Source organism: Cygnus olor, chromosome 22 (genome assembly GCF_009769625.2).
Source record: "Cygnus olor isolate bCygOlo1 chromosome 22, bCygOlo1.pri.v2, whole genome shotgun sequence".
NCBI classification, from domain to species: Eukaryota; Metazoa; Chordata; class Aves; order Anseriformes; family Anatidae; genus Cygnus; species Cygnus olor.
In genome coordinates, this window is record NC_049190.1 from 4,526,492 (window position 1) to 4,553,427 (window position 26,936).

At 44.3% G+C, this 26,936-nt stretch overlaps 1 long non-coding RNA gene across 1 annotated transcript in view; it reads left to right on the forward strand.

The window, feature by feature from the left end:
* LOC121058650 overlaps nt 1-22,712 on the forward strand; it is a 69,579-nt gene extending 46,867 nt beyond the window's left edge. Inside the window, exons 3-5 of the long non-coding RNA XR_005814281.1 lie at nt 1,634-1,691; nt 17,053-17,132; nt 20,948-22,712. This is a non-coding gene — a long non-coding RNA (uncharacterized LOC121058650). The remainder of the gene's footprint in view (nt 1-1,633; nt 1,692-17,052; nt 17,133-20,947) is intronic.
* The last annotated feature ends 4,224 nt before the right edge of the window (nt 22,713-26,936 follow it).

A 26,936-nucleotide genomic window follows, 5' to 3' on the forward strand; every position in this document is an offset into this window, starting at 1 on the left:
ATGACATTTTCCTGGTGTATGCATAGCTTAGAACCAGCTTTTATGAAAGCTTTCTCCTTGAGCAAAAGGACATGTGTTAGGAGGAGGGGCTGGCAGTGGAATCAGGGGTCTCTGGTGCCATCCTGGTGATTGACTAAGAACGTGCCGTGTCCTGCTTCAGAGAGCACAGCAGGCGTCAAGCAACAGAAAATAACTTTTCCTTGCATCTTCAGGTCTCTCTGAGCCAGCGCTTGGCCCAAACACTCTCCCTTCACTGTCTTTCAGAGCCTTGCTCCTCATGCTATTTCTGTCTCTGCTTAGCTTCTCTCTTGGCTTTCTTTAGCCTTGCTACCCTGTTGCAAACATACAAATCATCACAAAAAATAGCCAACTGCTTGTCTTCTGCTGGGAGTAGCTTGCAAGTGCATTTATTTTGGGGGGTTATTTGTCAGGTTTATTGATGAGACGCGCTCTTCTTGCGATTCTCAGCTTCTGTATATATGTGCATAATGGATGGGAAAGGAGGTGTGAATGCACAAGGCACGTGAACATGTATGCAGTGCATGGATTTTGTAGGGGTGTGGGTGTAAATATGCATTATTTTTGTATGTATGCGGCCGCATGTCTTTAGATGACTCTTGCTCTGTGCCAGATGCAGTATACGACAATACAGTCATTTTATGCATATTTGATGCATTTCTGTCTGAATACGGTTTATTCTTCGTGTGAATTACTGTTTAAAAAAAACTTCCTTGCCTTCAGCTGGCTCATTGTTTTAAGCGCTGCCTCAGTGTGAAATATGAAGGGTAGGTAAACAGGTAGACAGAATGGAGTGAGGCAGCTGGGGGAGATTATTAATATTGAAAATATGAGCAAGCATCAGCCCTTTGATCACAAGGCATGTTTACAAAAGGACCTTTCCACTGCATGAGGACGCTCGCACACTCCACCGAGCTAGTTGGCATTCAGTGCATGCCATAGCAGCTGGTTCTGTCTCTTGCTCTGTGGCTGTCCAGAGAGAGATTGTAAAACGAGTCGACAGGTAGATAAATAAAGAGAGAAAACTGGGCTATCGTCGGAGACAAATACAGGTTTATGTAGATGCAACTTGGCAGGAGGCGGGGAGGGATAAGGCACGTTTGCAGACTGCGGGGAGGCATTGCAATTGCGCTGGAGCCTCTGGTCCGAAGGGCTTGGGAAGCTGGCCGAGAAGACTGGGAGAGGAGAGGGGACAGAGGGAGAAGCAGCACCAGTTCGCTGGACCTGCTGTCCAGTTTCAGCCCTAGCGCCACACCTCATCCCAGCTGAGCCACACCAGTGCTGCTTCAGCAGGTTTGCTCCCCCAGGCAGTGAGCTCCCTGTGTTGGTGCTGACCGAGGCCTCCAGGTGCTTTCAAAACAGAAATGATAAATAGCAGCGTTGTGGTCTGTGCTGCACCCGCACCTCTGTACTGTCCCGAACCATTTCTGAACCATCTCCTTGGGACAGGGTTTGAATCACTGGAAATTGAGAGTGGAAAAAGAACTGCATGATCACCCAGTCGTGTCCACCCCAGTCTGGTCTGCAGATGTTAATACAATTTCTGTTTGTTTTTCCTCATGGGCAACAAGTGTATGAATCTGATGCCTTTTTTTTTTTTTTTTTTTTAACCTAGGAATCAGCAATATCCTGCAGCACTGGATCCACTTCAACACTTCACGGCCTTATCCCAGGTATGTTGTGAGTGATATAAAAACACCCGTAGCTGGAGACGACAAAGTGGAATCTCTGTTCCCTGGCTGAGACTGTCAGATGCTGAGCACAGCGTAAATAGTAATAATTAATAATAATGTATGAGTAATGATCTGAAACTCTCCTTTGCTCAGTGCCATCCACATTGGCAGGCAGTGGCAGGAGATGGTTCAGTATTTCATAAACAACATTTGCAAGCTTTTGTTCAGACTCAGTACAGATGTTCAGTTCAGCCATGTTTGTGCCCCTTTTTATTCACTGTTGGCTAATACATGGCGAGTCTGGCTGCTTGGGAAAGGGAGTTCCTTGTGCTGGAAATTGTTTTCCCTGTTGATAGAGCAATGCATGGCTCTGTTCAGAGCTCATTTAAATAGACTGTTATGGGTAAGTGTGAGAAAGGACCTTAGATCGTAAGAGTTACATGTAATCTTTGTGGAAGGAGAATCTCAGCCCCTTGCCAGTGTGCTCATCAAGGTATGTCTACCACGTCGGGCTCTAAATTGCATATTCTTCACATCACTGCAGATTAGACCATGTTTGGAATTCAGTGAATTTCTAATCTTAGGAATCTTAGATTTGACTGAAGTGATCTACACACTAAAATGAGGGGAATGGAAAGTAAGAAAGGGGGACGATTCGCCGGTCTCAGAGGCCACTAATATGACAGGTTCCTCACATGACATAAAGAAGAGTTCTACATTTTTATCTTCTGAATCTCTCTGTCCCTGTCTCTTACATAAGGTATTTTTAATAGACTTAACATCCATCCGTTGTCTTTTCCTCACACGCACATGTAGTGTTTTATGGGTTTAGGTTCTGTATCTTTCTGCCACACATCCATATACAGAAATGCATACAAAGGCTGTTTTTATAGATTTAGTTCCTGTGTATATCTGCCTCATAGCTGGGAAAGCTCCTGTAGCTTTAGCTCCTGTGCACATATATAGGCTCTCACATACTCATACATGAAAGCAAATTTCTATATCTTTAGTTCTGGTGTCACACAGAAGCAGGCTTTGCTTCTTTTCAAAGGTAAGAAGTGTGGGAGGGGGTTGCCTATCTTCACATTACTAGTAGTAAAATAAAAAATCTGCAAATCTCTTTTCCACAGTTTAGCCATAAGAGCTTGAAATGCTTTAATTTAGCTGAAATTACTGGACTCGGTAGAGAGATATCATGGTAAATATAATGCTTGTGATATACAAGAGATCATCCTAGATAATCAGCTGGCTCCCTCTTATCTTCAGAGAAAGGCTGTGTTTTCTTTTGTACTGTTTACTTCTGCAAGAGAAAATGCTAAAGCAGTAGAAGAGTGTATGGTAATAGCGTTTGTTTCTCTGCTTTTCAAAACTCGAAAAAGGTAGTGGAAGCCAGATATGTTAGTAAAAACAAAGAAAAGATCATTTTTGAATAGCAGGTAATATTTTGGTTTGCTGCAACTTTGTTCTCTTCAGGATTTTCAGTTTTTCTTAGACAAAAATAAGCAAAGCAGTAAGCAAAAAGGAGAAAAAAAGTATTCGTAGGAAATCTGGGGTGAAGAATTTTCCCTGCAAGACTTTTGTCAAAAAAAAAGAACATTTTTTTGCCAGCTTGTCTATAGACTTTTGATTCAGTCCTACATTTTTCTACCTCTAGTCATGACCTGCTGTAGAATGAATCAGAGGTTTCCTTAATGTTATACCTTACAACTCAATTTCGGGCATTTTTCATGTATCATTGCCCCCCTTATTGCCATCAATGGTCTACCCACAAGAAGAGGAGTCTTTAGTGGGAGATGCTTACGTTGGGAGGGAACACAACTGGCACTGAGTGGATGGATGTGAATTAGCTATAAGTTTCCTCAAGGGTGAATGCTACTCTGGCAGCATTTTTAGCATCTTTGCCTGACAGAGAGCAGGCGCTGAATAAGTGGTAATATTCTGACGTCATTGTAAATGTTCTTGGGGCTATCTCTAGTCGCACTGTTTAAGGTCTGAAATATAACAGTTACTGTTATCCCAAGATAAGACGCAACAAAATGGTATCTGTAACTGGTGAGCATTATTTCTGCGTATCAAATTATTTCATGCTACTAGGTTTTCAAATGGACTCTAATTAAATTAAACAGCTTTTTTTTCCTTTATCACCACAGGCAGATCGAGATTGTATTGCAATTATGGGGAAAGATCTATATTTATAGTCTGAAAAGAATTTGTACTGAAGCCACAGTTGTCTCTCTGCCTGGCATGACATTCTCATTCTGCACTAATGTTGTGTAACCTTCTGCTAAGTAAAGCAGGCACAAACTATTTACTAGCACTATAAAGCCAAAGCTACAGGTCTTTCTTCTCTTGTGCTAAAATATGATAGCAGATGCTAAAAAACCCTTTCTTTCTTCTGTGATGATTAGAAATTGAAAGTGAAAATTCACACTTAATGACATGACTGCAGGAGCTGGGATGTCAAGAGAAATATCTGTTTGGTCGCAGCAGCAAAGTACACGACAACTACAATGCTGGGTAACGTTTGCTGTGGAATTCCAATTACACTTTGGCTTTCATTTGCTCTCTTATACAGTTCTATCTGAGTATTTTATAATCTTTCATGTATCTGTCCTCAGAACATCCCTATGAAAAATTGCTGACCTATTTTCCCAGGAGTCACAATAGAGATTGGCAAAAGAAGTTCATAACTTTTTCAGTATCAGCCTCTCATAAATTCACTCTTGACAAAGGTTACACTGAAAAATTGCTTTCCCCCAGCACAAAAACAATGCGATCGGAGGCATTCAGTGTTGACGAAAGATGCTCTTTTGTAACAGGCCTTAGCTAGGGAGTTGTAAAATCTGAGTTCAGTTTGTAAAATCTGTTGTAAAATCTGAGATCAGTTCGGACTCTGCCGGAGACTTCCTTAGTGCATGTTCTTGGACAACACAGGTCTTCCTCTGCCTCAGTTTTTCCACGTGTGAAATGCAGAGCTCTGTCTGATGAAGCACTCTCATCAGTGATCCAGATGTACCGCGATATTCAGGGATGGAAACCATATCTGCTCATAATTGTGTGAATTCCAGCAGTGCTTTGCAAATAATATTCAGCCGTACAAATGCTGGCCTGGGAAGCCTGTCTGTCTCTCTGCAGCCTGTCAATGGGCTTTCTCATTACCATAATCAATACAATTTATGCCCAAAATAATCAATGAGCAACCATCAGGAGCACTAAGGTCTGTGTATCTAATCCTCTGCTCCAATTCTGATCACATTTTTCTCTACTGCTTGCAATTCAGCTTGAATTGTTATAACGATGTCTAGAAGCTGAGCATAATAAAATAAAAAACATATTAAATTCAAAGTTAAAGGTGCACTCTCATTTAAGGTTTCTGGAATAGCTCAGCTTATGCAGTGCTGGTGTTAAATTCTGTGGCCTATGCCTTTATTAAAAATTATTTTGTGAGAATTTTTTATTGCATAAAAACTAAAATGAACCCTGCTTCTTACTGACTTTCTGGTGATAAGAATTCAGATCAAGGAGAAATGAGAATTTGCCACTGGATCTGCAGCACCAAACAAATTATAATATTAACAAGTGCCCTTTTTTGGTTTTGTTCATTTTCCTTCGACAAGCTGTGGGTTTTACCCATCTGCCAACACTACACGGTTTCTCGGTGGATTGCTCAGTGGGCAACTGGCTGGTCAGCTCTCAGATCATCTTGTACAGGCAGGAGACGACAGTGCACCAAAGCTCTCCAAAGCTGCCTAAGCAATATACACAAGGTAGGCACACAGGGAAGATTTGATGCATCCCAGCAGTGCCAGATTCTCTCTGCGTGCACAGATCAGCTCCACTAGCCATGTGCAGTCAACAAGCCTTCATCTCGCTCCCTGTTTGGATTCAAAGTGGACTTTGCAAAAAAGCTGGTGGGGGTGGTTGCTACTGCTTGCTCCTCTAACCAAGCACGTGCTCCTTATGCAGCAGGAGAGGAGATTGTGGATCGCCACGACAGTTCGTTTGCCCTGGCACCTGAGGGACCCTTTAGGAAGAGGGACATCAGAAGCAGGCTTTTGGCCCAGATATTTTTGGCACTCCGTGATATATGGCCTGCGTTCATAGGGGGATCATCTCTGCCTCAGGGAAGCGATATCTTTGAAGGAAACGACCACAGTTTAAAATCGTTTTAGGCGTGGCCTGCAAAAAGAGCTAGGGATCACTTGTCTTCATGCAACTGGTCTTTGGGAGCCGCTGGGATTCTGAGTGACTTGCCAAGGACTCACAGTAACTGTTGCACTGGAAGTGGGAGCCCCGTGTCCTTGACAGCTACTCCAACTCCTTTAAACATCTGGAGATGAGGATACTTCCAGATAGCCACGTGAGCTTTCCTAACAGAAGATTCACGGTCATGTTCAACTGATTGTTTGCATCCGGAGCGGGCTGGGACATCCTTCAAATGCTGCCTAGATAAGCAGTAAATTAAAAAGCAGTTAGGAATGGAAAGCTGGAGGTAAATGATGCAAGGTGTGAAAAACGGTGGCCTAGGTCTGTTTAGATTTGATATTCTGCCTGTCACACTTGATTTGATTGTAAGCTGTAAAAGCAGTGTGCTTGTGCTCAGGGGCCTCAAGGTAGCAGCACTGTTGCATGTCTGAAGCAAGCGGACACCTGAGCACTAGCAGACATAGTACATTACAGAGAACATCTCTCCTGCCTCGTATCATTCATCACAGGACCAGTTCTGTCCTCCCTTTTAACACTGCTTCTCTTGCTGTGCATCCACAGGAATTCTCCTGGCTTGGCACTTCAAACTCTAGCCAAGTCACTAATATTATTAATTGGTGTCTTTATTATGAGTGATTTGCAGTCTTTTATCACAGTTGTGCTTAGGTGTCACTCCCAAATTCCTGGTTTTGTTCTGCTCACCCAGTAAATAACAGTGCCTTTCCAAAAAACAGATGCCCCAGGTAATTCAGATAAAGCAGGTCATCACTGCAGCATTTTGTGCCTTTCTTGTGGTCTAGCTGGTGTAACAGACTTCTCATGTCAAGTCCTGGCACCACTGAAATCAGCAGGAACTTTGCCACAGGCATCATCTGGACAAGGATTTCATCTCTAATGTACTGAGTGATCCAGGGCAGTTAATGACACTTGGGTTCTGTCTTCATTCAGAGGATCTGAATTTATGCATGTATTTGTTTGTTTATTTGGGGTTTTGCTAATGAACAGGTGGCCTCTGATTCCTGACTCCTCTTCGTAATGAAGCCATTTGCAAATATGCAGCAGAATTGTTTACTAAACACAGTTTACCAAGCTTTTCAAATAAAAACTACTTAAGATGTCCAACAGCTCTGGCTGGAGATACGCCTCATACGATCTGTTGTTCAGTAACGGATTCTAATTCCAAACACGACATTACTTATTCCACTGTGTGGAGTCTAATTAACTGTCAGAAATGCATTGTTGAAGGGATGATGGATTATACCAAGGAAAACATTAACGAAGCTCATTCCATGCAGCCCGCGTGAAGACCACAGTTGATGTCGGCGGCTGCATGGAGAGCCTGTTCCTTTCGGGTTCCGAAGCCTCCAGCAAGGAGAACCTCAACTGCTTGTGAAGCCCACCCAATTAAGAGCCCATTAGATGCACCCTTTTCTTTAGCTGTCACGATCGAGGTGATTGTTGTCTTTGCAGGTGGCTGGGTTTGCCACAGAAGCAGACTGTGAAAAGTCAGCAGTGACTATGTGGTAGTCACAGTATGGCTTTGTTATCCCTGACCTGAAAGTGCTGCCCAGTAGCAGAGTGTAACGTGGCCAAGGTGAAAGAAGAAACTATGAAACTTGGCAGTGCGTGCTTCCCAGCAGGGCAGGACCTGCCTTCTTTTGCAGAATTGGGGACCGTTGAAATATCTGAGCTCTGAGGAAGAAACAGCATTTATCTTTGCACTGTGTGTAACCTTCCACATCAGGCGAACAACTTCCCACATGGTGACATCCAGCTCTGAAATGTCATTCTGCTCTGAGGCTGTAGTGGAGCCCAGTCTTCCCAGAAGTGAGAGCTGGTTTCCGAGCCAGCCTGCAGTGCATGCTCCTCCCAGCAGGGAACTGCTGGAAACAGGGCAGAGAGTGTCCATTCAGCCCTCACCACGATTGTCTCCTGCTGTGGAGGCCGTGCCATCTGCTGAAGAGAGAAGAGCATCTCTCCCCAGCCACCCCCAGCCTTCAGGTGCCAGCTCGAATGCAACAGCAGTAACTGTGACAGCACGTAATTAGGTGGGAATGGATGCCCGTGTGAACCCAGTGGGCAGGGGTGAACATAAGATGCTAGCAGAATTCTTTGCACCTCATCCTGAGCAGATGGCTCCAGATTAGTCCTTTTTTTTTTTTTTCTTTTTCTTTTTTGGTAACTTTTCAAATAATGAAGCCACAACCTGGCTAAGGTAGCCACATCTGGATCACGTAATCCTAACGTTCCTCAGGGTGAAGCGCAGGTTATCTTAGCATGGGCAGAGGAAAGACCACGGTCACTGGCACACAAATTGTATGGCTGGAAATGGATTCTGATAAGTGACTTAATTTCCACCTGTGTTAAATCTGGGAATAGAAATGGCCCTTTCTAGCTGAAGACCCTTGACCAGAGACCTAAATGAGTGGATATTCCACCACTGCTGCCTTTTTTTTACCGTAAGAAGTTCTCTCCCCAGCCACCAAACTGCAACAGGCTGGAAGAACAAGAATGAGCCTTACTCTAAATTTAGCTGAACATCGCGTCAGCCTGACCTCGGAGTTGGCCCTGGGCTTGTAGGAGATCAGGACGGAGACTAGGCTGTGGGCTGTGAAGCTGCCACTCAAGGGCTTGTCCGAGGACTTAATTTAGTGTAGGGGGATGCCCTGGGGATTGAGCCTAAGACCTGACCCTTCCAGTTCCTACCCCCAGTGGGAAGAAAGGCAGTGGGCACCAAAATGGGAAGGGGGCTTAAGGGTGATGTGGTAAAGTCAAAACAAAACTAGTGAGGTGAAGTAAAGCACAGAGGGGGTTGCGGTATCGGAAATTATATCCTGTTAGGCTACAGGATAGTCCCAAAAGAGGAGGCAGAGAACAGCAAACAGTTTAAACCAACTTGCGTATGCTGGCTGATGAATACTGAAAGATAAAAGGCAGCAGATAAATTAATTAAAAATCCATGGTTCAGATGTGCCTTGCAATGCCTCTGACTGTCCCTGGAATTCGTGAGGAGAGAAAGCAGTACAAAGCAAATGGAGTAGCACAAGGGCAAAGCTCTTAGCATTTTTTTGGCATCTGATATGTCAGTTAATTTAAGCCACAGACACTGCAACACAAAAAACATTCCAGCAAACAAAAGTCTTATCTGAACAAGTCATTTTTCACCCTTTTTATGACTGCATTTATCAGACAATCTCTGAAATAAAGTTCACCTCACTTATATCTCATCACGAAGACTCAGCGTCTGCCGAAATGAAAGCAATTAATTGAGGTCTTTTACAGAGAGCCGCATTACTTTCTCTCATGCATCATTGAGTTAATTATTTAATGACATATAAATCCTAATGGTTCAAAAGGTCTGGGGCTGTGCTGGAACCGCACGGCAAAGCTGTCTTTCATCTCTCCTCACAGAAGAGCAACTTCCTTGTGAAGAAGGAGCTATCTGTTTGAACTAGTGTTGTGGCAGCCATCAAAAGGTGCGATACGAAATGTTTATTCACAGACAGATCCCAGATATTAAACGAAACAAAACATATGTGGTTGCCTGTTTGTTTGTTATTCCCCTGGTAGACCCTAAAGACATTTTCCTATCACTCTCTCTTATTGGATTAGCTGTCGAGTAGTATACGTCTGTTTGATGTAGTGTGGTAGCTTCATGAGATAATATTTCTCATTAAGGAAATAATCACAAATTAATTAAACTGTAAAAGGACTGAGCATTTTGTTAATAATAACGCTTTGGATTTATTTGGTACCTTTTATGTAAGGATCTTGGAGAGCTCTGTAGAAGTGAATTAATTGATGATGAAGTTGCATTTTCTGTCACGTAAGTGCAATCTTGGCATTATTGGGCCAGCAGCTTCTTGTCTGTCCTTCAGCCTGGGTTTCTGAACCCATCCCTGGCACGTACTGGGTATGCAGGAGCTCTCTGAGCCTCTCATGGGCACGGCCACGCTTTGTTCTGATCTCAGCTTGTTCGTGCTGATCCTTAGCTTGCAGAATCTTTCTAGGGACACTTTCTGAGCCATTGTCCTGGGCTCTTCTGCTGACCAGAAATGTCTTCTTCTAGAGAATGGCTAGACCACAGCGAGGATGTGGTTTCTGTAATATCCCTGCCTACTCCAGTGATGCCAGACTGCTGTGGAAGTGGACTGGAGAGTTGTGTCTCATGTCCTGCTGACAGAAGTGGTGGAAGAGCACACATGGCCACCATGGGGTTCCCTGAGGTACTTGTCTTTCAGTTGACACTGGCTTCTTCTTACTTGTAGCCATTTTGTGAATGGGTTTGAATGCCTGTGCTTCACAAAAAAGAGATGGCTGTTCCTTAAAGCCTTGCTCTGAAGCCTCCAAACAATCATTCTTCATTGTGGACCAACCTTTATAATGTGTAAATTACCTCGTGTCCATTACAATCAGTTAAAAATCTAGCACAGATCTATCTACTGTGGCTGGGGAAATACAAGCGCATTTGCAAGCATCCCTTGTCTGCAACTGAGACAACGGGCTGAGCACAGCTGCCTGCAGACAACTCGGCCACCAGGGACCAGCTGCAGCCTCGGCGATGCTTTTCTGAGACGACATCTGTGAAGGTACCGAGGCAGGGCATGTGGACAGCTTTATGTGAGGAGAATTCCCTCTCGGTGGAAACCGTGCCTAAAAGCCCAGGCACCTCTAGGAGCTACTCTGGACCTTTAGCAATGAGTTAAATGTGTTCTGCAGATCTCTTTAGACCACGTAATTCTGTTTTATGTGGTCTTGGTAGCTCATCTGTCTTGGAGCTGTGGAAGCCCTTTAATACAGAGGTTGCATGCAATGAAATACATGCAACCTTTCTAAGACGAGATGGGAAAACAGCCAAAGTTTCAACATGAAAAGCCCCCAGAATTTCAAATGCCCACCAGAGCAGTTTTATTTCTAGTGCCAAGAACACGTGCTAACACTGGGGACAAATGGAGCTTGGAAGAGGCTGGCCATGATTCTGTTCCAGCTTTCACCAGCCCCTTGCTGGTGTAAACACGCTGCTCTGGGCAGGGTAAGTCCAGCCGCACCGCTGTAGTGTGTCAGGGAGCCCAGCCTGCTCTCCTGAGTGCAGGGACTCCTTGGTTCACCAATGTTTTTGCATTTCCTCTTATTAAAGAGCTGTGCCAGGCTAAGGGGAGCTCTGAAAAGCCTTCTATTTAGGGACACTGCTGCATTCACGTCAACTGGCATTTCTGTTCCCTTTGCTAGCTGTGCTGCAGGGGCCCTCCGCATGAAAACAGGAGCCGTGTTCCTTTGGAGTTCATCATTTTTACAACAGCTGCTGCCTTCTGCCTTCCCCACCCACCTGAAACGAGGGCTTGCTGCAGCAGGCGACATCACGAAGTACTGGAGAAGGGTCTGAGTTGTCTGAAGTGTCTTGTGCAAGTCAAAACTGGGAAGAAGCAGTGAGAATTCAGGAAGGAATGCAAAATTTTTCTAGGTCAGTGGTACCTACTTGAAAACAACAGAACAGACAGGTACACCTGCACAATTTAATGGAAAAAATACCCTTCATGACTTGTGAAAGACAAAGATGCCACCTGTGAATCAAGAAATCCTTAACTGACCATCTCTGGAGGCTGTGAGATTGTGCTGGGGAGAGGTATGCTTGCCCTCTGGTTACACTTTTTCCTTCCTATTTGGTTTTACCCACTCTGAGAGACAGGATCTTTGGCAAGGTAGTAATTTTTAATAAAAATGCTTTTCCAAGGACTCCAGCTAATAAAGAGATCAAAGAAAAAGCTTAGCTGATACAAAAGCAGTTGAAGACATACATGTCAAACTGAATAGGAACAGAAACCAGCAAGGAGAGTGAAGACTACTCTGAAATTATTCTTATGCTTGATATAACAAGAACTGTGCAGTTTTAGTAATTATTCCTAATGCAGTTTTAAGGAAATACTCTTTTTTACCTACTTGCTTTCTGATTCCTTGTTTCAGCTGCAGCTAACGGGTTCTCTTCGGTTTCCTTTCCTCGGGGAAGTGACTGTAATTGAAAGAAAGAGGAGAATGAATTAAATAGATCCACTTTGAAGGTGAATTGTAGCTTTTCAAGTTTACCAAACTCAGACAAGCTGCCCGTGAGATAAAGCTTTTGCTTCTGCAGAAGAATAGCTACTGCACAGCCAGGCCAGAGGAAACACTTCCAGTACAATTCAGCCACACTTTCTAAATGAAGTGTCTTAAAGAATCCATATAGATTCTGTCAGGTAGTTACTGGGTGTTAATTGCATACTAGCTGATTACAGGAAACATATTTATGGGGATATGAGACCTGCTGTTGTCTCTGAGATAATTTTATAAAATATCCTGTTTGGAAAGAATTTTTGCATTGATTTTTCCATACTCTTTTTTTCATTTAGTTTATCAATATTATCTTGAAAAGAAAGATGGTTCTTTCTTAAAAGTTTTCATGCCATAACTTCTGAATTCCCTGCTTTTTACTGGATGAGTAGGAGACCACAGGTGGTAAGTCATAAACTCAAGCTAGAAATGTTTAGACAGTGGAAATGTAGGAATTTCAATTCAGAAGGAGATATGAATGTTTTTTCTCTCCTTTGATTTGTGTGGGCTAGACACACATTTTGCTGTGAGCACAACCATATTTTTATTGTGAGTGTCACCAAGCTAATAGTTAAAAGCTGACGAAGAGGATTAGAGATCCAGTGACTCAAAACATTCGCAAAACCTCTTTGTGGCTTCCCTGCAGGAAAAGCATTCACATAAATGCAACAAGTGTGTGTGGAACTCAGGCAATTTATCTTAAGAACATAGCTCCTGTGATTGTCACTGTGATGTTTCACTGTCAATAAGCAGCCGAGATAACTAGCTCTTCTTTTGAAGCTTCTGCATAATTTCTGCCTGTCTGTGGGTGCAGGGGGAGCCTGTGCATGACTCTGATCTTACAGAGGGCTCCTGGCTTCATGTTGTGCTGAATTAGTGACATTGCTCATGCTGGACCAGTATGGGAGATCCTTGCGTAATTCAGTCCTAAGGAATCTGTCTAAATAATACCGCGTAATACACACAACAAAGGACCTCCAGATTTGACTTATACATAGGAAATCTGACATAGCACCAACATTTTGCTTGAAACTGTTAAAAAGGAGATTAGGAACACGCTCAGAAAGAACAGAAATGGTAAATGAATATGACTGAAGCTCAAACAGATCAATTACAACTCGTCTAGCCTAGCATTTCCCTAAGAAAGGTAGGTGAGCAACTTCACTTTACAAAAAGCATCAAAGGTCGTCAGAGACGTGGCTTAATGTTCTGTCGCAGGGAGCGCGGCCTCTTCCCTACGTACAGCTTCCTCCAACGTCACGTTGCGCTGCAGATGGCCTGGTGCTGGGTCCAGATGAGCAATGCATCAGCTGAATCACAGAGACAACTTGATATATCATCATTTGGCTTTTATTTAATACACAATAACATTCCCTCTAAGCCTAAATTAATTGCACAGTAGTACATATGAGTCACTTAATTGTAATTGTTATTACCTTAATTTCTACAATTACAGTGGATAAACAACTGTACTTCATTTTCCAAATGATGTGGCTTACATTTACAGCATGTTTTCTCTCTACCTTGTACATTTCTCAGAGCAAAACGTACATTTATATAACATCCTCCCTAGCAGGGGATTCTGAACCTTCCTCCCATGTTGTTTTAAGATCTTGACCTTCAGCTGTGACCACATCCTGGGTGGGACCCAGTGACTGATTAACACCAACCTGCCCTAGTGTGCCACATCTCCAGGCAGTAGCTGAGGAACCGCTGTCAATAGCTTACACCGTCTTCTCTTTTTTAGTGGCTATACCCCACAGAGTCATATATAAATCAGATTTATAGCTTTTCCAGACATTGCCCTCCTTTTTTTCTTGAAGACCTGCTGGTCCTGGGTTCTATTCTCATAGATGACCGAGCCAGGAGCCGCATTTCCTTGTGTCTGAACGAGACAAGGCTTTTCCAGCAGCAGAACTCTGCCGATGCATCCCAGCTGCTGCACACGTGCGGATCTATAAGAGGAGAGTTCACTAATAACTTTAATTCTTGTGCTCTCCCTTCAAGCTACAATCCCTTTAATTACAGGCCTGTAACATTTTTCAGCAGTTCTCACTTCCCAGCAAATAGTTTGGCTAATAGTAGCTGTATTGATGGACCCATCTACCAGGGCAGAGAAAGAACCAAAGCTCATAGATTTAGAATGAATGGAGTGTTTACCTGTACATCATTTTAATGGATGGTGAAATTCATTCTCATGATAGTCCCATAAATGTCACTTTCTGTCTGCCACAGCAAAATACTTGTGTAACAAATGGCATGCTGCATTAATACCCAACAAGAGGACATTCAAAGCAGCTTGACTTGCATTACACATGCTAATAAAGGCTCAGACTGGGGTTTTTATTCATTCCACTGGCTCAGGGAGCAGCAGAAACACATGGGTGGAGGTACAGCAACAAGGAAGATGGATGATATGAAGACAAATAAACCAGTCTGGCTTCCCAGAAATTATATTTCTTTGTTGAGCTTGGGTTTATTCCAGACGCTCTGGTAGAAACAATTATTTTTTTACCTGTAGCTCCAAGAAAACTCGGAGGCTGATCAGTGTCTTATAATTTGTCAGAGTAAATAGTCACAGCTCTGAAATCCCAGTGTCCAGACAGGCAGCGAAATCAAAGCCCTCAGATTGATGCAGGCGTGCAGGAAAGAGGAAACGTAACCCTTTGTTCCTTTACATCCCGATTTCCCGTAGTCTTTTAGGACTGCAGCACTGTCTTTGTGCATGTCTGCAAAGCACTTCGGACACTGTGAGCAGTATGCAAACGGTAAACATCAAACCACACTCAGTCTCCCTTTTGTTTTACAGGTCGTCTGTGTACTCTCTACCCAGGAAGACCTTCCCTCAGGTTCCTTTAGTGAATTTCTCTAAATTCTGGAGTTGTACAGATACAAAAGCAGCAGTGCTGCCCGTTGGCCTCTCCTAGGCTCAGGGGCTGGTGTGCAGTGTAGCAAACAGCATCACTGTTGCTCAGCAGGGAAACAGCCACACTGACGGTGCCAGTACTCAGCTCTGTTTCTGTCCTACTGTGCTGTTGTTTTTTTAAATGCTGTTTGTCAGCCTTACAAATCTATACCGATGGCCTGAGAGAGGCCTGTGGAACTTCAGAAGGATGAAACTGAAAGAATTCTTTAGAATTAAAAAGGGTTCTTCAGAAGTAACTCTAAAAACAAGGTAGTTCTGTAGAGATTAGCTCCTTTCTGTACCTGTAAATCACCCTCTAGGCTTTAATAGAGAACAATGTCTCTTATAAGGGATTGCAAAAGTAGGTTCGAAATGTAGAGAAAAAATAGTCTTTGTCTCTCTGTTAGGTTTCCCATAAGCAGCTGTCTTCTTGGTATTTTTGATGCATGTATTACTGAGTGATGGAAAGGGTTGGATGCTTCAGGAGCTGGAGACGGTCCCACCACCACTTTGCCTTTAAGGCTTTTCCTAAGGAAAGAAATTTGGTGACAGCTTTCTCCAATCAGCACTTTATTGCTCAGGAAAGGTTTTCATTAACGATGCCTACATGAAGAGAGCACTCGCTCTTTGTGCCACCTGGCCTTTCCCTGGCAAGGTAAGTGATAAATTGGGGATGGATTAGGAATCCCTAATGGTGGATGCCCAAACTAATCAAAAAGCAATGCTTCCTGAGTAACAGGATTAGAGCCTGGGAGAAGTTTAACGGGACTGCAGTTACTGAGCTGAATCATTTAATTCATGGAAAGCTTTTTATTTTTACTCTTATGTTTTCCTGTTATTCGTTTTTATTCTGTATGCACCTTTGGTTTCTTCTTCCCTCACGTTGGCTTTCTTTCAACCTCGCTGCGCCTAAGCTTTGAAAGGCCAGGCCTCCTGCCATCAAAAAACGCCGCGGCTGCTTCCAAGACCTGCTCGGTGCTGCCAGGCAATCTAAATGGTTAACTGGGCCTGGATGGACTATTTGCTAATTAGAGTCTTCTGTCTTAGAGACGTGTTCCTTCATTTGCATCTTCGACTATAAACATCTCCTGGATGCCAGTGCTTAAAGCTGCAAACCCTTTCACACGAGAAATGCGGAATATTTTCCCCTGCGTGCCAGTTCCCATGACCAATGCCGTTTCCCTCAGCTTTGGCTGCAGCTCAGATGGCCTCGAAGCATCCAAAGGGGCCATGTGGCTCCGTGTTTGGATGCAGTCGTATCTCAGGTCTCCACCAGAAAGCCAAGAGCATCAGTTCATCTCCCGAGCACTGTCAGTGGATCAGGACAAATGGCAGTTGACAGGCCCTCAGCGGCGATGCGATCTGAAGGGTTCATCTGCTGCTGCTATTTTCTCTTGCTGAGCTGTTGTGCGAATATGTTTAAGGCAAATACCCCTGCTCCACTCTGATGGCCTCTCTGGCGGTTTATGTGAGGAGAGTGGTAATTCCGTAGTGATATTGCAAGGAAGCTGCTTCTCTGTGTTTAAGAGCTTTGAATTGCGAAGAGAAAGGGGAAATATAATCTTCTTACATTATCATTAAAGGCATCAACTAATCCTGCTGCAAAAGGTGTGATTTGCTGATCAGAAGGAAAAAAAAATCTGCTGCATGGAAATACATATCACCAGCTAATGAATACTTCTCCCCTCGTTCCTCGAATGCTTATCTGCATCTGATAAATGCCATATCCCTGCCTGGTTAATACAGAATCCCCACGGAGCAAATGTTTTGTCCCTTTCTCTACACATTTTCCTTTCTTTTTCACTGCTGTGTAAAAACAACAAACTAATGATGCTGGGATGTAAATGTGCTGCAGGTGGAGCAAGAGGTGGCGTAGTCAGGTGGGCTTCTCGTCTGGCTGTCACAGATACACTCTCATTTTACTGCTGACTTGCTCTGCTGCCTTAGGCAAATCACTTCACCTCTTTATGCCGCATGTTGTGCCCATGGGGAAAGGAAATAAATATTAGAATATCCAGCTTTGCCCTGCTCCCTTTATAAACTGAAAAGAAGGAAAGATCTGGAAAGAAGTATCCATGCATTTAGTTGTGGGACCATGTTTCTATCTGCCCTCTTGTCCCTGGCAGGATGAGGGAAGGGCTGACTGTTGATTCCTTGTTTTTGCAGAGACCCTCCCCAGCGGGTGAGCCACGAGGCTGGACAGCGGTTGTGCAAACTCCCCAAAGAGGAGGAGGGATGTGAGCAAGGTTAGTGAACTTTTGAGCAAGGGGACAGATAAATGTTGGGAAGAGGTGTCAGCTTGCTGACAGTGCTTTTTTTTTTTTGCTGTGGTATGTTTTGCTACAACTACAGGTGCAAAAAGGCTAGATTTACTATGCTACAGCATGTTTATGACAGTTCCTTCTACAGACATGCAGCAAATTGGCTCTGCTAATAACGTATTGCTTCCCTTTCCTTCTGGAAAGGATCCTTGTGCAGACAGCAACCACCCTTTAGGCCGTGAGCACATGGTTCTGCAGTGGCTTCAGAAAAAGTATTCCATGGTTTGGATGAACTAAGATGTTCCTAAAGCCTGTGTTTTGCCAAAGCTGAACAGGAGTCCAGCATGGCGGGGTTTTAATTTAAAAGTAGCCTGATCTATTTTTGCTTTGATTAATGTTTTCATGCTCCTTTGGACTCTGCCAACAAGGAAAGCCATTCTGGCAGCCTTGCTGGCTCTGTGAAGTGTCTCGTGAGTGACACTGCTGTGTTCTCACTGGCTTCACAGCCCAATTTGCAGGCTGTGTTTGTGGAGGCTGCATCTTTACAGCTCACACCATAGACCTGCAGGCTTTCATTTTTATTGTTCTTTTAGGTTCTGTCACAAAGGTATTAAATGTGCCAAAACTCTTAGAAACTTAACTTCCTTAAGGGGTTCCCACCTTTCATCCTGCACAGTAGCTGTGCCATATAAGCTAAGTATTCCCCCAACACAAAGCCTGAAGGAAGAAAGAATGTGGGACAGCATGTGATCTAGAAGGGAAATGCATAGGAAAAATATGAGCTAGAAGGTTAGGGGAGGGCTAAAATGGCGTTAACAGAAAGGGAGTTTGGTGCAGGTTGTGCAGAAATGTGAGTCGAAGCCAAGAATGCCTGTAGAGGTGTGTGGGCTGGGGACAATAACAGGGGATTTAGTTCCAGACGAAGAAGGTTTCACAAGAAAAAAGTACATACAACCAAGTTGAATGCAAAGGGGCTATTGCTTAGAAGTCTGGAGGAGTTGAAATACCAAATATGTGAATGAGAAATATTATATTAAGCAGCCTAAGGCTCATAGGGAACAGCAGTTCCTTGACAATAGCTAGAATTGTCTTGGACACGTGGGTTGACCATCAGCAAGTGCAAAGATACAACCAGCTTCTGATATTGCTGTCAGCGGACGAGGTTTGCAGCCAGCTGGCAGCAGAGGGTAAGTCTCTTATTTTAACATTTATTTTGTGCCAGTGTTTTGCAGTGCATCTGAGTGATTGCAGCACTATTTGAAAATGAATAAAATTATATTTGGATTTCCCATTTCTTTTTTTTTTTTTTTTCTTAATGACTTGCTTTTAGTTAATGAAACGTCCTGCTTCTTAGGAAAGAAAAGAATAGGCCGTGATTTCCAGCCAAATGTGTATGTGTTTGCCAGTGCCTGTCAGCATAATACCCCATTAAAGTTTGTGCATGGATCTGGGCACAGGAAGCTGACTGCAGGATCAGGACCTGAAACTCTTCGCTTGTCTAGCCTTTCTGTGTGTGATCTGGAATTTGAATTTCAGGGCTACTTGTTGGGCTGTTATAAAGACATGTGAAAGTAGTGGTGTGATTACCTTCAGTAACCTGGGTGGGCATGCCAGGAATTGATCTGGGAACACCCAGAGAGGAGATCAAACTTTCTATAGCTTGCACACCACACGTCCATCTTCTGTAGTTTGGGTACAGATGGCTTGGATAATCCTGACTGAAAAGGGGCTAACAGTTGTAATTTAGAAGGAAGGCATCTTTCGTTACCTCTGAATAACAGCTGTGTCTTGGAAACATTTTAAAGCTCCCTTTAAAGGTAAGCTACAACATATTTCTATAGAGTCTGAACTGCTATTATATTAAAAATGTAGCAGTGGTGTTTTATGAAGGGGAAACATCTTAATGCAAAAGTAGTGCTATTTTAAAATGAGTTCCTTTTATGAAATGGATGAGGTGGTTTTATTAAAAAAGACCTTTTGGGAGGAAAAACTGTGCCTGTATTTCTGTGCTGGAGTGTAAGGCAAATCCACATTTCCCCCCACCCCCTTTTTTCAGAGAAGCAGGGGCTGGGCTCCGATCATTTGGGTTTTCTATGGAAGGGGTCCAGGTTCTGTCTGCACACACAGAACACGCTGCACCTTAATGTGAAGGGTTTGGCAGTAGCTCTTCACAAAGGTCATGCGTTTCTTTGGCCCAAATGTACACTGACCTCTGCAGAAAATTGTGCTTAAGCAAATGTTATTAAGGGTACTGGTAAACTCTTCCCGTTCTCCTTCTGCTGTGCCTCTCCCTGGGGGCTGCTCCCCATCACCGTTTGTAGGATCATGGTGGGTCTGGTGGCAAAGGACCTGGTGGATGCCAGCTCTGATACTTAACCAGTGATGAAGCCACCGCTGCAGTCCTCCTGCAAGAGCCATTAGGTTGGGTCCTTTGAATCCAGGCACGGAAATTTGCTGTTCTTGCTGTGGCACAGAAGGAGAAAGCTGACAGCAGGTGGTTGGTGCAGTTAGGCTGGTGGCCAGGGCTCCCCCTCTTCTCTGCAGGCTCCTCTGTCCTGCCGAAGGTGTGCCTCTGCCTGAGGAGACGCAAGCAGCACCTCTGCTTGGCCTTAAGCAGGCGTGCCAGCTTCGTACATCTCCATGAGAGGATGGAAACATAAACACTCTGTAATTTGGTTAAGTGGGAAGAGGAGGCAAACTCATCATAATAGTTCAAAATAAGAAACCCAAAACCAACAACCACCCCGAAAACAACAAATAACAGCTGCTTTTTGCAGGAGCAGCAACAGCCAATTTTCCTTCTCATAAAAGAGAGCAATGATGTGTGTCTCTCCCAGCCTGCTGCAGCTGCAGCCATCTCTCCGAGCACAGCTCTAACCAAGTTTCCGGAACAATGTGATAGATTGTATCTGCATAATCAGAAGGATGCAGGATCCTAACCGAGCTGAACTACTAACAGGCAATAAAGCCAGGGCACTAACATGCTCATCCCATAAAGCACCTAATCAGTTACCTTTATACTTCTACAAGTGCACTGCTTATGGATATATTTTTGGTTGAATATAAGGCATTTGTGCACTCTTTTGAGTGGTGGGGATGAAACCGTTTGAACAAATGCTAGGGAAAGGCATATCGCTTCCCTCCTGGCTCCTGTTGCCTGAAATCACTCCACTGTTCCCAGCCACATCTCTGCCATTTGAGCCCAGCATGCTGAACTGTGTGAATCATAGTACCTGCTTCTCATCTGCATCACCTGTGCAGTTTGCTCTCTCCTTAAAATCTCTCGTTCCTGGAATCCCATTATTTTCTCAGAATCTCGGTGTACTTCTTTCCCTCCCTCGCCCCTCATCCCCCGTGGTGAGAGTCACGTTTTCATGGCTGTGGGCACAGCGAAAGATCTTGGGAATGCACACTCCAAAGAGGAAAAAAGATAAAATGCTAGGAAAAATTAATTAAATGCCTTTTGTTACATGGAGTTGTGAGTGTAGAAATAACCATGTAGCTGTCGTACAGAGCCGTGACGCAGATCCCTGCTTACTCAGAATGATCAGGGAAACTGACGGTGGGTGGCACAGGACCAAAGACAGATTTAACCTTTGTTTGCGGAGGCAAAACTCCCTTTTTACTTAAAGTACTGTCTTGACTCATCTGAGAGTGGGACAGTGATTTGGTCTGTTGTATTTGGGATGGCATTTTGGGTTGTTTGTATGTTGTAGGCAGACGTGGCCGGAGAGGTAACGCTCTCCCACGGGTACGAGTGAGCTCGGGTGTTACTTCCATGGTTCTGTTATTCACCCCAGGAAATTTGTGTTACCGAGCAGGGACAGAAACAACCGTGCTGTTGTCATGTCCTCATCCAGCTGTAGCGACTCAGTCTCCATCTCGCCCTGAGGAGTTTCTCAGATCTCCAGAAGAGGTTTCCAGCAGCCAGTGCTGCTGTCAGTGCGTGCAAGGGGCCTGGGATGAGCACAGCAGCATCTGCCAGGGCAGTGTTATGCACGTCCCCTAACCACCATCCATGAATCTACAACGTGTAATCGGCTGGAAGTGAACCCTCCAGAAAACCCACATCTGGCAATTCCCCGGCAAGGAGTGCGGGAGGGAAAGGACACACGGGCACCCAAGGAAATAGCTGTGCAATAAACATGCCCTCTCCTGACCTAAACAGCTGCGAGTTGTTGCTGCACTCGTATCTCTGGTACTTCTCCCCATCGCAGTGTCCTACTGTTTCATCAGACATCTAAGTGATGAAGAATATTATTTTCCCTCCACGAATCCTCAGTTTCTAGAACTGCACAAGTGTATGAATATCTCAGCTTTCCGCTCAAATTAAGAATATAAAGTCATGTAGCTCAACTGGTTGCAGATGGAGTGTGCTTCAGGTTAAGTTTCTATAATTGCTGAAGTTGAAAGGCAAAAAAAAAGAACTCCCAGTGTTTGTTTTGTCTTTAATCATGCCTTTACAAAGTCAGTTTTGTGACTCCCTGGGGTTTAGCAGGATATTTTTGCATATCTAAGAGAGGCGATGTTGCCTTCCTCCTCCCCTCTCCATTATTTGTCTATTTCTTTGTGTCAGGTCCAGCTTAAGTTGTGAGCATTCTCTGGGCTGTGGTGATAATTATATTTACTCCCCGGAGATGATTTTCATTGGATTTGCAAACAAGACAGGGCCTATGAGATCCTGCTGTCTTTGGCCCTCTGATCACTTTTGAACCATTTGCAAATTTCAAACAAATTTCTTTAGAGTGTGTCAGTCTCAAGGAGAATTCAGGGAGGGTTATTTGTGTTACCCAAAGGGACTGGCAGAATCCTATATTTCTATGGGCTTTGTAATCATAGGTGGCCAGAGAAAATACTCTGATAGTCCCACTACGGTGGGCTGCACTGTAAGGTCACCCTTATTAGATACCAGAATCTGGGTGGGACACATTGCAAACGTCCCAAGAACAGGAAAGGCTTCTCTGGGAGCTTGCATCTTGCTGAGCAACAGAGCCTAGACCAAGATCCACGTCCACAGGAAATTCAGAGTACTCTACTTCCATTGCTCACAGAATGACCAGAGTTTTAATAGGCTTAGATATTTAGCTTATATCTGTGCAGTGTTCCTGTCCCTGTTTAGGCGGCATCCCTAACATCTATCACATTATTTGCCTTCCCCTGCCCTGAGAAAGGAGCATCTGGGGGCTGGAAGTGCTATAAATTTTGCTGTGTGTCAGATAGAGGAGGCGATGTCAGAGAAACACACCTTGTGTCTGGCGTTTTGGAAAGTGCTGAACGCTCTGATCCCTTCTCTTTCTGGAGACAGAGATGCTTCGTGGGTGCATGATTCAGGTTAACTTAATGATTTAGCTTCTTTTACATCGAAATGAGCTGGTCCAGCACACCCTCCGGGAGCAGCACGGATGACCTCATGTCTGGAGGAGCACAGTGCGCCCTGTTCGTCTGCTTCCGGCAGGAACAAAGGCACTTTCTGAGTGTTTGCAGATTTGATTTTCGGCAGTGCTCATCGTCATTCAAAAATAAAGAAAGAAATCAATAAGTAAATTGCAGGGCTTTATGTCTCCGCTTTGCAAGGGACCAGGAGAATTCCTGCATGAGAAAAGGGTAGACTCTGAATATAAAACTATTAAGTTTAAATACTCAGTTCTTTTTAAATGTGCATCCAAACCAGTGAGATATCTCCTTGAAAACTTCTGGAACCTCATGTGACTGGTGTCTCCTTCACCACATTTCCGTAGGCTCTGAGGGTAACCTAAAGCTCTCCTGCCGTACAAGTTGGGAAGGGATCAACACCCTTTGCTCCCAGCTTTGTGACACAAGGGCAGTCATCGCTCTTCTCTGTCAAAAGCTCTAATTCCTAATTTAGGAGGTAATTCTAGTGCAAATTAGTGCGCCTTGCAGATAGAATTAGAGTCTGTGTGATGATTTGGAAAATACAATCAATTTACTCCAATTGTTTGTACATGTCAGATCTCTCCAATAATGAAGAATTTACTCCTCGTGCATGAACACAAACAGCGAGCTATTAACCATGCGAGAGGAGAGAGCCTGTCAGAAACAAAAATCCCGAGATGCGATGTGCTGCATTTGAACAGCAGCGAGGATGTGCCCAGGTCTGTGCCACAAGATGGAGCGCAGCGAATCTGCCATGGGCAGAGGCTGTGGGTTTGAGGCACTGTGGCTTTAGTGTGTGAGGAGGGGTGAATCCTCCTGGTCAGGGGATTGAAACCTCCTGCCCTGTCCCAGATGATGCGGGAGGAGGGAAAAGGGAAAGCTCCCCATCTTGCTGCCACAGCAGGGGAAGAGAATCTAATGCTGGGTTTGGGGTTGCAGTGCCTCGGACACGGGGGTGGTCTCCTACCCCTGCCGGTGAGCTCTGCCCTCGAAACATGGCCTTGTTAGCCATCCATGGGCTTCTCTGGGGTTTCTGTGTTGTTCCCCAAAGACTCGCTACGCCTCTGGAGCCTGCAAAGAGTACAATGGTGCAACACCTTCTGAAGTCCTGTTTGGGACTTTGCTGATGTGAGTGTTACTGATAGTGAAGCTGTGGGTTCTTAGTCGCAGTAATCCGTTCCTTAAGATTTCCTTGTGTGGAAGACAGACTGGATCTTCAGCTGGTTCAAAGACCTGGGGGTTATTTGTCAATATGGTGACTTACATCAGCAGAGAGTGGGTCCGGTGCTTCTGCCTCTTTTAGGGCTCTCACGGCCTCTTCCTTTGTTCCACATCCATGCAGGGCTCATTAAGGGTAAGCGGGGAGTGACTGTTGGTCTAATCACTAGTTTCTCATCTTTTCATGGTCTGATCTAAACAGCTTTTTAGGAAGCAAACAATATGCATATTTCATGAAATTCATTTCAATGTCTGTTTAATTGTGAGCGCTCTCTGTGAGGCTATGAGATACTTACTGCTCCTTGTGAATCATTTGAGTGAACAAACAAGGAAGCTGAGAAACTGATCATGAATTTCTTAACTCTGAGCCTTCTTCAGCCCCTTTTTGTTTGATACTTCCCCATGGTTTCTGTACCTGCAGAGTTCGGGGAGGAGTAGGCCGTGTAAAACCTCACTGAGATCATGTTTTCCTGACCTGCTTGCAGACTGCAGTCTGGGCTGCTTGCCGTTGCTTCCAAAAGGGCACTTTGACAGCTTGGTTCTTCTTTAAGTCAAATGATGGGGAAAAACAAAAACAAAAACAGATCTGAGGTGTCACTGTTTCCCAGAAGTCCCGGGCAGCTACGATGCAAATTTCCTGCCATGCTGCTGGCTGCGATATTTTTTCCTCAGTGGTGGTAACATGGCAGTGTGCAAAATGTGCTGAGTCTTCTTCCTCTTCAGAGCCATGGCTGGGGAGCCTCGGCTGTGCCAGAGAAAGGCTGTTCCCAGAAACAGCTTCCCTTGACAAGAAAGCCCATTGCCCCAGCAAGTGCTGTGGGTGGATGACACTGAAAACCTCCTCGTTTCTCTACAGTTTTTCTCTCCTGGTATCTAGCCTGATGGAGAAAATGGAACTGCGTTGAGAAGTGGGTGTATTTCTGGCAAGGAGGATCTCACTGGAAAGCAAACACAGGGAGCGGTTGGTACCACATCAACAGACTTTAATCCCTGTGACATCTCCTGGAAAAGGTGCCTGCTTTAGTGGGGCCCCTGCTGGCTTCTGGGCCTGGAGGCCAGGATGCAGAGATCAAGGATCTCTGTGCTGGATCAAGGTAGGAGCTTCTTGTGGCTGTGAATTACTTAGGCATACAGATGTTTAAGCATATGTATCCTATCGTTGGGACCGACCTTAATGCTGTGGGAAATGTATGAGATGGTAAAATCTACATTATCTGGGATTTAGGATGTTTGCTTTGCAGAATGAGGGATTAGAGAATAGAAAGGCTGAAATGACCATCTGTCTGCAGAAAAAGGATCCTGTGAATTAAAATTTCCATGGTCATTTTCCCTAATCTCCTTGACTTTGTTCGATATCTTCTATCAGAGCTGATGTCCTTGTGCCCCAAACAGTAGCACAGTTCACTTCCTACACTCTGAAGTTTTCTTCTAGCCATGTCTTTCTATAAGGAGTAGCAAGGTATCTGTAGAAAGCATTTACTTATCTGTTGCACTTGGAGTTTTCTATTTTTTTAGCCCTGTATAATCTTAGTGCTTCCAGCACCTTCTCTCTCCAAAGAGTGACAGCTGTGAGTGTGCACCTGGTTTTTGTATTGCTTCTACATCTAGCATTGAAATGCAATTGCCTCTGGGGTGGAATGACTCATGCTGTTGAACCATACCACTGCACAATAGTTTAGATCTGGACGTAAGTAGTAATACCGTGTGCTTATATACTTGTGTTGTCGATTTTTACAATGTGATTGTGAATCTAATGGTATTTGATGTTTCTCTGTAGAGCCTCTCTTCCTGGAAACATGGGAATCTTCAGCTTTTGTTTTTAAATAAGCTTCCAGGCCTTGTGGCTATAGAGAAGGATCTGAAAATGTGTTAGAAGTATAGCCTACAGATTCACAGTCCAGTAAGCTGAAAGCCCCAAGCTTATTAATTTTAAATCTCATTATTTTAAGAGCAAATTATATTTCCCTTTAAAGAAGAAGAGTCATAATACCTGCAGAGCTGGCAGATCCTCGGTCTGTGCACTGTGAAATGCAGAGGCCTCTGCTCGCCTAACATAACTGATACTGAGTTGCCTAGAGTCCAAAAGAAATGAAATTGTTTTCTTGTTTTAAGCCCTTCTTTGCTCTTGCTCATTGGTGAAGTAGTTCTGAGGATAAAGAGCCTGCCTGTGAATGCCAGATTCTGGATATCTTCAGCAAGATGAAGAGGCTGCACTAATAAGTGCTGGCCAAATGGTCTGTAGTTGTGCAGGTATTAGCACCAAGAGGATCACACCAGTCTTCAGAGTGAAACACACAAAACAGATTGGGGTTCTCACCCCTATGCGGGGAATTCAGGGACACAGGAGTTTGAGATTTTTTGCTTACTGTATGTTTTCGTTTTTCTATTATTTCTTTCTTCCCTTCTTTCTTCCTTTTTTCCCCAATTTACGCACAAACCTGCACCACCCCTTAGCATTTCCTTGTTTACAGCAAGGTGAGTCGTATTTACAGTGCTGGGGAATTTGTCAGGAGCTGCATTCTGCTCATCATCTGTTTCTTCCCCATTTCAGAAAGCAATTAGCAGGCGGAGCATGTGAATAACAAAATGTGCTGGAAGGGGCTGTTCACCCAACTGTGCCGAACGAAACGGCTGCCTGTCAGTTGCTGCAAGCGGCTGACAGCTCTGACACCAGGGTACAGCCCAGGTCCTGGAAACAGAGATGCCCTGAACTGGAAGCCAGCAGACGAGAGAAGAAAGATCCACATGAAATAGCAAGTGGCCATTAGGGAGTTTGAGAGGGCTGCCTTGGGGCGAATAGCGGCAATTAGGAGCACGCAGCGTAGAGCTTGGTCCTTCTTTCCATGTCTGCTGATGAGATGGGGAGGCAATAGGGGGAAAAAACTTCTTTGCAAAAAACTGACTTCTGCTTCTTCAGGTGCAGCCTGAGCTGAGGTAGTATGTGAGACTGCGGCTTTTTAGCTAGGGGAGAGCTAAAAGATGCAGGACAACGCAGCAGTCTTTCATGGACATTTAAAACAGAAATCATCTACAAATGTCACTTAATATTTTACTTCAGATGCATGGGACGTTTCTCTGCCCTTGGAGTTATTGTACTGAGTTGGGATGCTGGATTCAATCAGAGGAGTGTGAAGCAGAGGGATTTTAGTCGGCTCTAAGTGCAAATGTCTGTGCAAA